This window comes from Thermobia domestica, chromosome 11 (assembly GCF_964235325.1).
Source record: "Thermobia domestica chromosome 11, izTheDome1.hap1.1, whole genome shotgun sequence".
Taxonomy (NCBI): Eukaryota; Metazoa; Arthropoda; class Insecta; order Zygentoma; family Lepismatidae; genus Thermobia; species Thermobia domestica.
The window spans coordinates 206,352,386-206,365,104 of NC_137464.1; the positions used below are offsets into that span (position 1 = coordinate 206,352,386).

General features: G+C 37.9%; 1 protein-coding gene across 1 annotated transcript in view; it reads left to right on the forward strand.

Moving 5' to 3' along the window:
- Positions 1-7,011: 7,011 nt before the first annotated feature.
- Positions 7,012-12,719, forward strand: part of LOC145664677 (uncharacterized) — a 47,031-nt gene continuing 41,323 nt past the window's right edge. Inside the window, exon 1 of the mRNA XM_081731532.1 lies at positions 7,012-7,166. The gene's annotated coding sequence lies outside the window, so the exon portion shown is untranslated. The remainder of the gene's footprint in view (positions 7,167-12,719) is intronic.

Sequence of the window (12,719 nt, forward strand, 5' to 3'; positions counted from 1 at the left end):
GTTTTTCTTATCACTTGTGTGCACCTTAGAGGTGCACATATACAGAAAGGGAAAGTAAAAGATGTCACCAAAAAATATTCAGAAAGTGCTCAAGTTCAATAGGTACACATACAGGGGTGTAGCCAAGGGGGGGGGCATCGGGGCCAGGCCCCCCAAATGGTTTCCTGCCCCCCCCAAATGACCAGCTTTTAAAACATCATAGTAAAATTATCTCGCTTCATTCATTTAAAAGTAACAAAGTTTATTGACAATTAATAATTTACGGTAAAATAGTATGGAGAAATATTGTTTTTCCATACCGATCGAAAAATAGTATGGTATCTTTTCCTTATACCGATCGAAAAATAGGATACTTTGTTGTGACAGCAGATAACGCAATTTACTGCGATTTATATTTGACAGTTTGAAGAAAAACATTTCAAGAAGGTACTAGAAATACAGCCATAAAACAAAGGTAGTAAACTGATTTGTAAGTACAGTATATTTTTATATGCTTTAACAAGTGTTTTAAAAGACATAGAGGTTGGAAAATTTTGTGAGAAACAATGTTATTATTTAATTTGGATTTCATTCGCTCTCTCTTTTATTTCTACTCAGTGTAATAAAATAATTGTTTTTTTTTTTCGTCACGAATAATAAATAAATATTTTTGTCAGGAAACCGTATAGAAATTAAATGAAATTTCAAAGAAAATCAATCTTGTGTAGATAGGTTCTGTATACAAGGTCTTAAATTTAAATATAAAGGTAACCAAGAAAAGTTTTGTTGCTATTTCACCTACCACCTTCGAACATCGATAAATCACCTAACCTGGAAGATCAAAGATAGTCCCCATCAGCATCGACGACCTTCTGAAAACGTTCTGGGAGGCCATGGAATCCATCGCGGTAGAACTTGGTGGGCCGTGAAACGAAGAAGGTATCAGGTGCATATTGGACTTTTACTAGGTATTTGAACTGGCGTTCTCTAAGGTGATTGTCCAAAGAATGGAAAAGGTGATAATCGGACGGTGCAATACCCGGGGAATATAGTGGTTGCAATATTGTTTCCCATCCAAGGCGGAGAATGGTGTCCTGAGTCATCCTAGCCACGTGGGACTTAGTGTTGTCCTGTAAACGAGGACCCATTTACAATTCAGAAGGGATGGCTCCAGATTTGAGTTTTTATTGAGCACAGCTCAACTGCTGACACTACAAAATTGCATTGATACTCTGACCAGCTGGTAGCAGTTCCCGATGCATGATGCACCAAACACACAGAAGGGCCTTCTTCTGGTACAGTGCTGGTTTCTGCTGTTTTGGAATCGCTTCATGGGATGCTAACCAATGATGACGGCGTCATGGAGCTTCGTATAGGACCCACGTTTTATTACATATCAACACCCTGTCCAGAAATGGCTCCGAAATAGTAAATAAACACAGGCGACTGCCGCGTTGCCTTCTGGCCCGGAGTCAAAACATGTGAGACCCATCGACCCAACTTGTAGTATTTCCCAAGTTGATGGATGTGCTGCCGAATGGTTTCTCCACACACTGAATTGTAGTCCCAGTTCCTCTTTGTACGTGTGTTGGTCTTCCGGCAGGTGATGTTTTCGGGTGTTTCGTCATCGTCTTTAAACTTGTTAAACCATCGCTGCAATGTCCGCGTCGTCACGACACCCTCACCAAAGGCCTGGCATATCTTCTGTCCCGCTACAGCGGCGTTTGACCTCCATTTGAACTCGTTCAGCATACATGCTCTTATGACGCTCTGTGGATATCCCATGTTCCCTCTGTCTTTACGCAAGTTCACGGCGTATCTGAATTACCACAACCAGGTAGTATGTTGGATATACCCACACCAACAACTGACCTTCGCCTTATCTAAACTCGCATTCAACTCACGGTGTGAGGTCCAATTGAACACAGACCTCCACGAAAAGGGACAGAACTTTCTTGGTTACCTTTATAGTTATGCACAAAAGTATAGCGTTTGGTCACGGACAGTAGTTCTTGATTAAGCATAATAAAAACTATCTTGAATATAATTTATGGAGAAAATAATAATAATAATAATAATAATAATAATAATAATAATAATAATAATAATAATAATAATAATAATAATAATAAGCTAAAATTGTGTTTTTAGTTTTCCAGAAGGAAACCAAAATTTTCCTTTCTTTCAGGCCTCAAAAACACTAGCAGCAATACATTTTTTGGCTTTGTACATTGTAGCTGCCCCCCTCAAAAACGACGCCCCCCCTACACAAACCTGCTGGCTACACTCCTGTACACATAACACTATAGTGTGGAGTTTTTGTGTACTATTCATTGTTGGCGGAAAGTTTTCTTCTTTTCCTTTTTTCTTTCTTTTCTCCACATCAAAGGATTACACCGAAAAATTTACTGAAATAAAAATAAGCTTTTCATTGTTGCATTGTTATGTTCTCAATGATCTTGCATTGTAAATATTGGTACAGTATGTTAAACTTGCAGTTAAACAGAATTTTCCAAGAATTGCTCTAATAGAATTTTCCAAGAATTGAGCTATATATTTTTAAATTATGCTTTATTTTCTAAAACTACGCTTTATTATGCTTTTAAAATTAGTTTCTTCTGGACCTTAGACAAGGTGACCAGACGTCCCGTTTTAGCCGGGACAGTCCCTTATTTTCAACCATTGTCCCGTTTTTTTCTGATTCTCAAACGGGACGCCTAAATGTCCCGTTTTTAAGCAAACATGACCCAGGTGTCCCGTAATTATTATTCAAAATATAAATGGTCAATGCTAATTCTACACTCTTCCGTACCAACACTCATTGGGAAGGTTCAGCCGTGCCTAGAACTTCTGAATATTCAAATGAGAATTGAGTGTTCTGTGCTTCAAGTGGGAATTGAGTATTCTGTGGTTCAAGTGGGAATTGAGTGGGAATTCTGAGTGTTGAAGTAGTTAAAAGTATTTTTGGGTAGTACTTAAGTTAGGAACGCTGTTATCATTCTTACTTGTGTATTTTGTAAATTGAAAACACTGCTGAGTCCCAAAATGCAATGTGGAAGTAACCCCCTCCCCGTCACCAATTCGTATGCGTCCCGTTTTTGAAAGTAAAAGTTCTGGTCACCTTGCCCTTAGACAACCACAACCATGTTCAAGGTACCAACCATATGTCTAAATTGTTATTATGCTTTTTATGCTTTTGGGTTGCCCTAATAATTACTATACGAGAACTAATAATGAAACTAACGATTGACCTTGACAAGACAATACAAACTCAATATTGTGTGACCTGTGACAGAATCCTAACTCTTTTACCTTCTTAGTATTTGTATTCCTACTTCGATATGCTGCAGCTTATAGGACGGAAGGAATTCGTATATAATGTATACTTGAACTTTTGCAGTTGAGCACTTTATTTATTTATTTATTTTTGCTAGCCATAGCTAGCACTCACCCAAAGGGTTACGCCCTTTATTTGGGAAGCGGAGTTAATAGGAACTACAGGTGTAGGTTGATTGTCGTGAAGCAAAAAAGATTTTATTAACTTTATTATATCCAAGTGCATTCAAATGAAAGGACATTATGGCCGTTAACCATAATCATAAGGACAGGAAAACATATTAACAATGGCGAGCATTTCATCAGGAGACTGGGAGAGCAGAACAATGTTGTGAAATGAAACAATGAGGTGCGTTTGACGTCACAACAATACAGAGAGGAGTGTTAGAAAGACGAATGAATGTTATCTTCTGTCCAGGAGCTACTCTGGACGTAATGGAGACGAGTGGAGTCCTGTTAGTGCGTGAAATCACTGTGCAACATAAGATGGAATGATATATGGTGGGGGGATTGCAATGAGGAAGTCTTCAAGAAGTTGAAAGTCGAGGCTATTTGGTGGGAGAACGTAGTGGTACAGAGTAAACAACAGAGAGAGTGGAGAATGCCGGAGAATAGTTGAAGGTTTGCGAAGAGTGGCTTCGTGGTGCATAGCATCAAAGAGCAATGGATGGTGAGTTTGGAATCGCTTCATAACGTACCGAAGTCGGAGGTCTTCTAGGTGATAGGGAAGATGTGGAAAAGGTTTTCTCTCATATAAGTCGCGTGTAGGGCTTGGTAATTTAATTCTAAAGGCAAGGCGTAGGGCATGGCGCTCAAGAATTTGTAGCCTGCGGTAATATGACTCTAGAGCTGATAGCCAGGCTGTAAAGCCATAAGTCAAAACAGGGCGTAAAAAAGCCTTGTAGGTGTTTAAAAGTATAAGGTTATATGTTAGGTTTCAGGCCCCAGGTAGTCCCAATTAGGCGTCGCAGTAAGTTCAGACGGTTGGTCGCTTTAAGAGCAAGACTTTTGCGATGAGCAGACCATTTCAGATGGGAGTCGAAGATAATGCCCAGATATGTGACTGTGGGACTAACAATAAGTGGTGTACCTGCAATCTCAATACTGAGATTGGATGGATTGCGATGAACCCGACTGCGTTTACCTGGTGGTAGGAAGATAATGGCTTGGGTTTTATTGGCGTTAAGTTTCAGGTGCCATGTATCACACAATTGAATGAAAGAATCAATGGCAGGTTGAAGGAGGCGATTGATGTGTTGAATAGTATTTGCCGTTGCCAGAAATGCTGTATCATCCGCATATTGAAATAGACTGACGTTCGTAGGAATCGATCTGCTTTCGATTTGCAACTGTAGATAGATTTAGCATTTTTTGCGGGTTCTGTAAATAGCGGCATACCAAAAGCAGATAGGTGAATTGTGGTAAAAGTATCACGTGCGAAATCGTATTGTCTAGTTCACTACGTTTCTGCTTTTCGAATATTTTTATTTGTTTTGAACGTATTACAGAAAAATTCTGAAATTAGCGGTAGTTTAATTTCGCTGTAGTGAAGGCCCTTAACTCACTGCAGACCAGGATGAAAATCACATTAAGAGAAGGAGACAAACCAACTTGATCACTCTTGCGAAATGATTATGCTTTGAACTCTCTGCTACCTTAGTTTCAAATATATTGGCAACTCACAGTTTCAGGCATTGAAGATATTGATAGCATTAGATATGGACGACTCGCAAAAAGTTACTTGCACACCGATACAGAAAACTTACATATAGTTATTATCAGTGGCGTATTTACGATTTTGTTTCGGGGAAGGGGGGCTTTGCCTGAAAATGTGAAAATTGTGCAAGATATTTCATATACTTTACTATAGTAAGTAAGATTTCCGGGGGCCTTAAGCCCGGAAGCCCCCCTAAATACGCCGCTGGTCGTTATGCAACTATCCCATTTATATCACAGGATTTGAACTGAACTATGCTTTCATGACTTGAACTATATACTGTTGATGGTTGAATCCCTCTTTTTATTTTTTTTATCACCAAGAATTGTATTTTAACATTTTAACGCGAACGATGAGCATAAGATTCACTCTTTCTTTCTTTTTCTCCCACTGCGCTCTCTCTCTCACACACACACACTGAGCGTTCTTGTAGACAAAGGAAAAATAGTAGACATGCTTTACACGTTTCGGGATTGGCTGAAAAGGATGCAAGTAAAGAATCTTAGCAATAATAACAGTGCTTACTTTCCCGCATGCTGAGAAGTGAGTATCTCCGAATGCATGCTGGGAAAAAGGAAGAATACACATCATCATGCTGCGTAGTTTACCACTATAACTGTAAAATCCTAGCGTTCGAATGATAATAATCATAGTTGTTAACCACAGACAAAAGTTACTGTTAGATGAAATAAACAATATTAACCGCAAAATTTTCTATCTGCTAGCGGGTCGATAGCACAGGAATCACCTCTCAAACGTTGTCGGTGTTGTTTTGAAACACCCTGTATATTGGAATAATTTTTCCTCTGCCGTTCAAGGATAAGGAGCTGATATTCTCTGGTGGCATTTTTCAGGCTTCTTTTGCCCGACAAGTGAAAATGAAGTCTCCAACTAAAGAATTTTTGCAAGAGGTGATGAGTATACAGATACTGGGGCTAAGAGTCTGTTTTCAGAATTAGTTTCCTCGCCTATTTTCATTCCAAATTCGATAGCAAAAGTGAACTGTAAATTCAGCGAAGTAAATACAATCAAAAATAAACTCAGGAACAGGTTGAAAACTAAAACACTTTCTTCAATTTTGAGAGCGAAGTTTGGGTTGCTCTGCGTGGGAAAGTGTTCTTTTCTATACGAAATTTTAGCCACAGTGTTGCAACAGTTACAACAAAAGCAGCCCGGTACAAGCAACCGAGATTTCGCCTCAATTTGAAGATGATGATGATGATGACATTTACTGTAATATTTCTATTAGGGGGAGTTTAGCCTTATTTTCATGTTATTATAGGAATCGAATATTTTCAGCTTTTTCTCAAGCGCGGAAGCCCCCTCCAAGCCCCCTTCATCAGGCCCTCCTTTAATGTAGGGTATTTCAGTTCAATTCTTGCCTTTGTTATTATTAATTATTAATACCTTTAGGGAGTAAAGGTACTGGGTTTGTTATTTACTTTCCTTACTTGCATAAAACGGGACAAATACTTCTTTTTTCCATCTACTGACGGGACGGCCTGGGACACTTCTCTAAAACGGGATGTACCGGTCAAAACGGGACGTATGGTCGTTCTATACTAAAGTTAAATGACACATTATTGCACAAGGTGATGACATAACCCTGTGACGTATAATTTCGCAATGTCATGACAAATCCCGCCTTATCTAATCTCCATGAACGACGTCACACGTTGGTAGCAACGTTGCTATCTCCAATAACTGAAATTTCCCCTTTTCCCTTCTACCCACTTCCAAGACTACCGAGAAATAGAAATTTTAAAAAGTATATCATACTAGAAAAGGAATAAAAATACCTAAGAAGAAAGTGATTGTTAAGAGAACACACGGCTTTGTATTGACTATTTCAGACAATATTTGCTGCTTGTTGTGGCCAACGGTGAAAATGAGAGCGGGAAGACACACAGAAGTGAAAACGAAAATCCACCATAAATTACCTACTTTTTGAATTTCATACTGAGGTACCTACACTGCTTTTGTGCGGAAGTTCGTGGCTGCTTACAGGAAACCAGTTTTGATTGGTTGCTATTCAATTGCATCATGAAGAGAAATTCGTGAGAAATATGAGACTGTCAGCAAGTATTTTTAAGTACATGTTGGTTGACGTTAAGTGGAGGTCGTGACAGTACAGGTAAGTTAGCTGAATACGAGAATAAGTATTGAGAAGTGTTCATTCAATATTTTTGATAGATCGATAAGCATAAGTTCGTTACGAATAATAGTGAGTTGCCAAGAATGATACAAAATACTTCGATAAGTTGTATTTATTTTGTAATATGTTTTAACTTAAACAAAATATAAGATATCGTAGTATCCGTAAAAATGATATGACTTGTTGCAGTAGTAAGGAAATTTGAAAATCAACAGCATATTGTTAAATCTCCCGTAACAATTTATTGTTAACATGTAGTACGTTCGCTACTTTTTACATTTTGTAGTTTCATTACATATGGTTAATATTACCATTCTATTATTTTTACTTTGTTACTATGTATATTGGACTATTGTAGCTTTACAAATGTTAAAAAGAGAAAAGGAAGTGTGAACAGTGATAGAATAGTAATTCGTGTTCATGAACGTCCTAGAGGAAACATGACGCAGTCTTGTTACAACATGATTATCCGTGGATCTAATTCATTGGCTGGGTTAAGCGGTAACTCCTTATTTTGGGCAAGGCGATATTATCCAGCCACTGTTAGTATTATTCGCAGGTTGTCACTGGTTCCTTGCTGCTCCTAATTCACATGGATATTTTCTCACTAATGTCGTTGCTGTTCCTGATTCACAGTATTGCAGAGCGAGTGTTAGCGAGTGAAGGCGGGTTAGAGCCCCGCAGGATGTTGTTCGGTTGTTACTAAACAAATTAAATTATAATAAAATATTCAACATTATGCACTTCAAAATGTTTGGGGGACGCGTCCCCTCGCCAGAGACGCCTCTGGTATTAACACTTAGTACAAGCTTAACCGGCAAGTATTTACTTTAGGCAAGGCAGTGACGGAAACCGATTCCTCCGGTCCCCGCAGTTACAGTTCCCAAGAACGAAAGACCATGTGAATTGGGAACAGCAAGGAACCAGTAACAACCTGTGGATAATGCTAACAGTGACAGGATATCTCAGCCTTGCCCAAAGTAAGGAGTTAGCGTTTTTAACCGACTTTTTACGATATTCTATTCATGTTAGGTTAGGTCAATAACATTTAATACAGGCAGTATTGCCGAGCGAGCGTTAGCGAGTGAAGGCAGTTGAGAGCCCCGCGGAACACATTGTTTTCTGTCTTTGTTAGTGTTGGCCCCCATTACTGAACAGTTACCTTTATTTGTAATATAATATTCAGGCTGTAAAGCGATTATAACAGAGTTCTTGATATTCCTCAGGGGGTCCGTGAAGGTAAGCAGAGAGGTATCAAATGGAGTCGAAGATATTGAAAGAAGTTAGGCTAGGTAATACCATTTAAATCACTTTCTTTGATGTCCCCCCAAATTTTATATGCGAGAGACGCCAGTGGTTAATAAGGTTCTTTAAATTTGTCAGGTAACGTTAAGAGGTTCACTTGAGCAGGTGGTTCTAACAAATAGGAAATGTATAGGTAAAATACGATGTGAAGCATTTTTCGTGAAGGAATGAGTGTGACTATAAGTAATTACTGTCAATGCACAGCATATTGAAATGAATTTTAAGTGATAGTGAAGGTATTGTATGCGTAAGTATGCTCTTCCGCTAATGTGTATACCTCGCGTCGCTGACCAGCCTGTTTGCTACGGACGCACCCCTTCGCTAGTGCTAGGCCCCTCTGCTGCGTTCGTGCCCAGACTCGGTTAGACAGTATTCATGCTTTTTAGTGTTCTAGACAAGGTTCTAGAGCACATGTCCCCCACTAGGCCCACCAATTTCGGTGAATTACGAGGAAGTAAACTCTTTCAAACTATTAAATAACCAAAAATACCATTCGCATAAAAGGATTAGGATTTAGATTTCTGGGCGTCCTGCATCTATGGCCCGTCGCGTATGAGGGATGACGTCCCTCAGCGAGCACACTATCCGGGGAAAGGGCAGCAAGGAAGCGGCCTGGAACCTATAAGTAAAGTGCCATCCCGGCATTTGCGTGGTGTGAATTGGGAAAACCTCACTCAGGATGACTGGTCTAAAAAAAATTTCTTTAACACTTTTTCGACCTGGAATCAAGCTCGGGACCACTCGCACCAAAGGTGAGAGCGTTAGCAACTAAGATTCTTCCAAAAATATACATTGCAAACTAACAGTGGGGCTGGGGCCCCTACACCCACCAAACATACTATTTTTGGATATACCGGTATGTTAGAAGGAATCCTCCAATGTAAGTGGAAATTTGGTTTATTAATAATTTCAAATAATTTATTTAGTCGTAATTCACCTAACTTACCCTAAGAGAACAAAACTAACCAGGCGTATCAATAACATCAGTCAATGCAAAACAATATACCCGCTGGGGACAAATTAACTTCAATGAGCACCACACTGTATGGTACAAAAAACATTTTGTAAACCCAAACACACATGCGAACGCGATAGAATCAAGAAATAGAACACTAAAAGAAACTGTAAAATGTAGCCTATACAGCGGGGTTGGCTGGTTTCTTTAAAAAAAATAAAATAAATAAATAATAAAAAAAAACCCGTTTAAACCAAGAAAGGGAAAAATGTTCTTAAAAGTGTAAGTGTTCGTAAAATCTTGATGAACACACTTTTGTGGGTTATCACGTTTCACTCCCGTATATTATTCGTATTATATTCTGACCTGAATCCCCCATTCATCACTCAGAAAGATTATACTACAAAAGCAGCTTTTGTTTTTTTTTATAAGTTTATGAATGTTTGTTTCGTTTTTTTATAGCTTGTTTATGTAACTGCAATCAAAGAAAAATTCTACATATTGTTTCGTTTCAATGTTTACTATTGATAAAATACATCAAAATGTCGTACTTTTTTTTTTGTGTGTGTGTGTGTGGGAGGGGGGGGGGGTTCATACAAACCCCACGAGATGCATTTAGTGAAATGAGAAGTATCTTTGGTATCTATTTATGTATAAATGGCTGAGAGCCAAATTGGACTCAAATAATTCCTATCTTTATTCACTTTTCTTACTGATATGAAAATTTAAGTCGTTGTATTTCTTTAACTTGGATTAATAAAAGTCTTTGTTAACTAACTTAGACTAAATTAGTTCTTCTGTACTCTGTAGTACTTTGAAATTGTCCATATGTAATTCTGTATAATGGTTTCACTTCTGCAACTCTTTCTTTTTGTCCTTCTGAAATGACTCTTGACAATTATATTAACAAGTAGACCTACGTAAAGATCAGTACAATATATGTTTATCAGGAGTCCTTCGTGAGTTAGTCGGCAGACTTATCGCATTTGTGGCCAATTAGTCCTGGTTCCGAGTTCAAATGGAGAACAATTTCTCTTGGATGCAAGTCGAGAAGCGGTTTGGATTCCGCTTTAAGTTTATGTGACCCCTTCCAACATAATCCGGTTGTTGCATAGTTACACCAAAGCCAAACAACCTTATTTCTGTCCATATATGATATTAATACATAGAGCAAATTATTTGAAAAAAAAAAAAAAAAAACTTTTTTAAAAATAAAAACCATGTTTTTCGCCAACCCTGCTATACAGAACACGCAAGGTTAAGTAAACATACATGGGCTGTTCAAAGATTGAAATTCTGCGGTTCTTAGTTTCGGTAATAATATATATTAACGATTATAAATAATAATAAAAAACAAAAGAACAAGGGACGAAAAGGAACCAAAACAAGTACATAAAATGTTTTTCATTAGTTTTATAAAGGGGGCCTGTGTTCTAGTACCTTTCCGCTCACTTAGCACAAATTAGTTCGTGTTTTATGCACTGTAGTTTTTATGCTATACGCCCGTAATGTATTTATACTGAGCTTTACTTTACTATACTCTTTTAAAGCGGTCCTACTTCTCAATGCGCATCTGGAGTGTGTGTGATACAATTTACTAGTGTGTAGCGAACTACATAGTTGTTTCTTCATTTAGTTTCCAGTAGGGAATAAGGTTATATTTTTTTCTTTCTTTTTATTCTTTCTTTATAAAGAATTAATTTCACCGTAAGATTTGCGAACTTAGGTGTAGATCATAGGTGTCCAAACTCGCGAGCCCGACGCTCGTGAGCTCGGCACTCACGCTCAACCGGGCTCGGGCTCAATAATTGAGCGCGAGCCCGAGTGAGCCCGAGCCCAGTCGAGAGACATGAGCGCGAGCCCGAGTGAGTGCGAGCCCAGATAAGATTAGTGAGTGCGAGCGCGAGTGAGTGCGAGCCCGCGCTCACTTCACACTCACGTGGACTAATTTGCTTTAGAGTCAAAAAATAGGAAATTCATTCCATGTGCAGAATTGTAAAGGAAGAATTAAACAACTTTACAAAATGAAAAATCACATTCTTGAGATCTAAGCTGTCATTTTATTGTCCAGAGGACTTCAAACACCTTTCGATAGAGAACCGACTTTTTCATGGCTATTATGAGAGGATGGTATTTGAGGCAGGTATTTGTTTTGGTTGTTTTAGTAACAACTTCCATGACCCAAGCTTTTTGTGTGTGTCTGTGTGTGCGAGATCATAGAATAAGGAAACTACTTGACCTTCCGAAGTAGGAAATTTATTTACTAACAACTAATGAAGCTGTGTGTTCATAGAAAAGTCGAGCGAAATAATTATGTATTATTTAATTATAGCTTCTTTAAATCCCAATAAACAAGAGTAGCTCTTAGGAATGTTGATAACTTGCATCATAATGGTTATTCAGCCCATTAATTTATATGAGGAAACAAAGAATTTTAGCCAGTTAATTTTACTGACTACTTCTTCTTGAGATCTTTAAGTATATTCTATGCGAAATTTAACCACTGTATTATGTAATTTTAATATATATAAATAAAAACTAAAACAATATTACATTGAATATTTTTAAAGCAAGGAACCCTTAAATAGGCCAGAAGAAGAAATTAGTAAAATTGAATGAGTAAAATCTCGTCTATTTAAAAGAAAAATACTTCCTCATATAAGTCAATGGGCTATTAAAAAAAAGAAAGATAATTCATAAAAAAAAAAAAAAAAAAAAAAAAAAAACACACACACCTTCTTTCATTAAAGTCTTTTTTCGAAAGCTACCCTGAAATGATGGCGTGTCGTTTGTTGCAACCAGAGTTAAAAGTGAAGGAAAACATGGAGGACGTCATTTCCCACTTCCAAAAATATCTATGGCGTCCCTCCACTTCCTAAAAAGGATAGTGGACAAAGATAGGCACAAGGGATGACATGACGTCATGCGTTCCCCAACCTTTTCAGATCAATTTTTACCCCTGGTTACAACTCGATTTTAATGTTGTTTGACAATATTTTCATTGCGGATTTATCAAATCTTATTACCGTGAAGATTAGCACATACCTGACGAAATATCTAAGGGTTGCCAGGCACTTATTCATATTGATTCACTGTGAATAAGTGGTAAGTATTCTCATCTTCCAGACGAGCGAGATCTCATATAACCTCACTGATGAAAAAGAATATTAAGCTCCAAACAAACAAACACAAAACATTCTAAATTTCACGATAGCTTCGTAAATTGATATAATTACATTTCCTCTTTTAACGCAGTTCTTATTATTACCTTA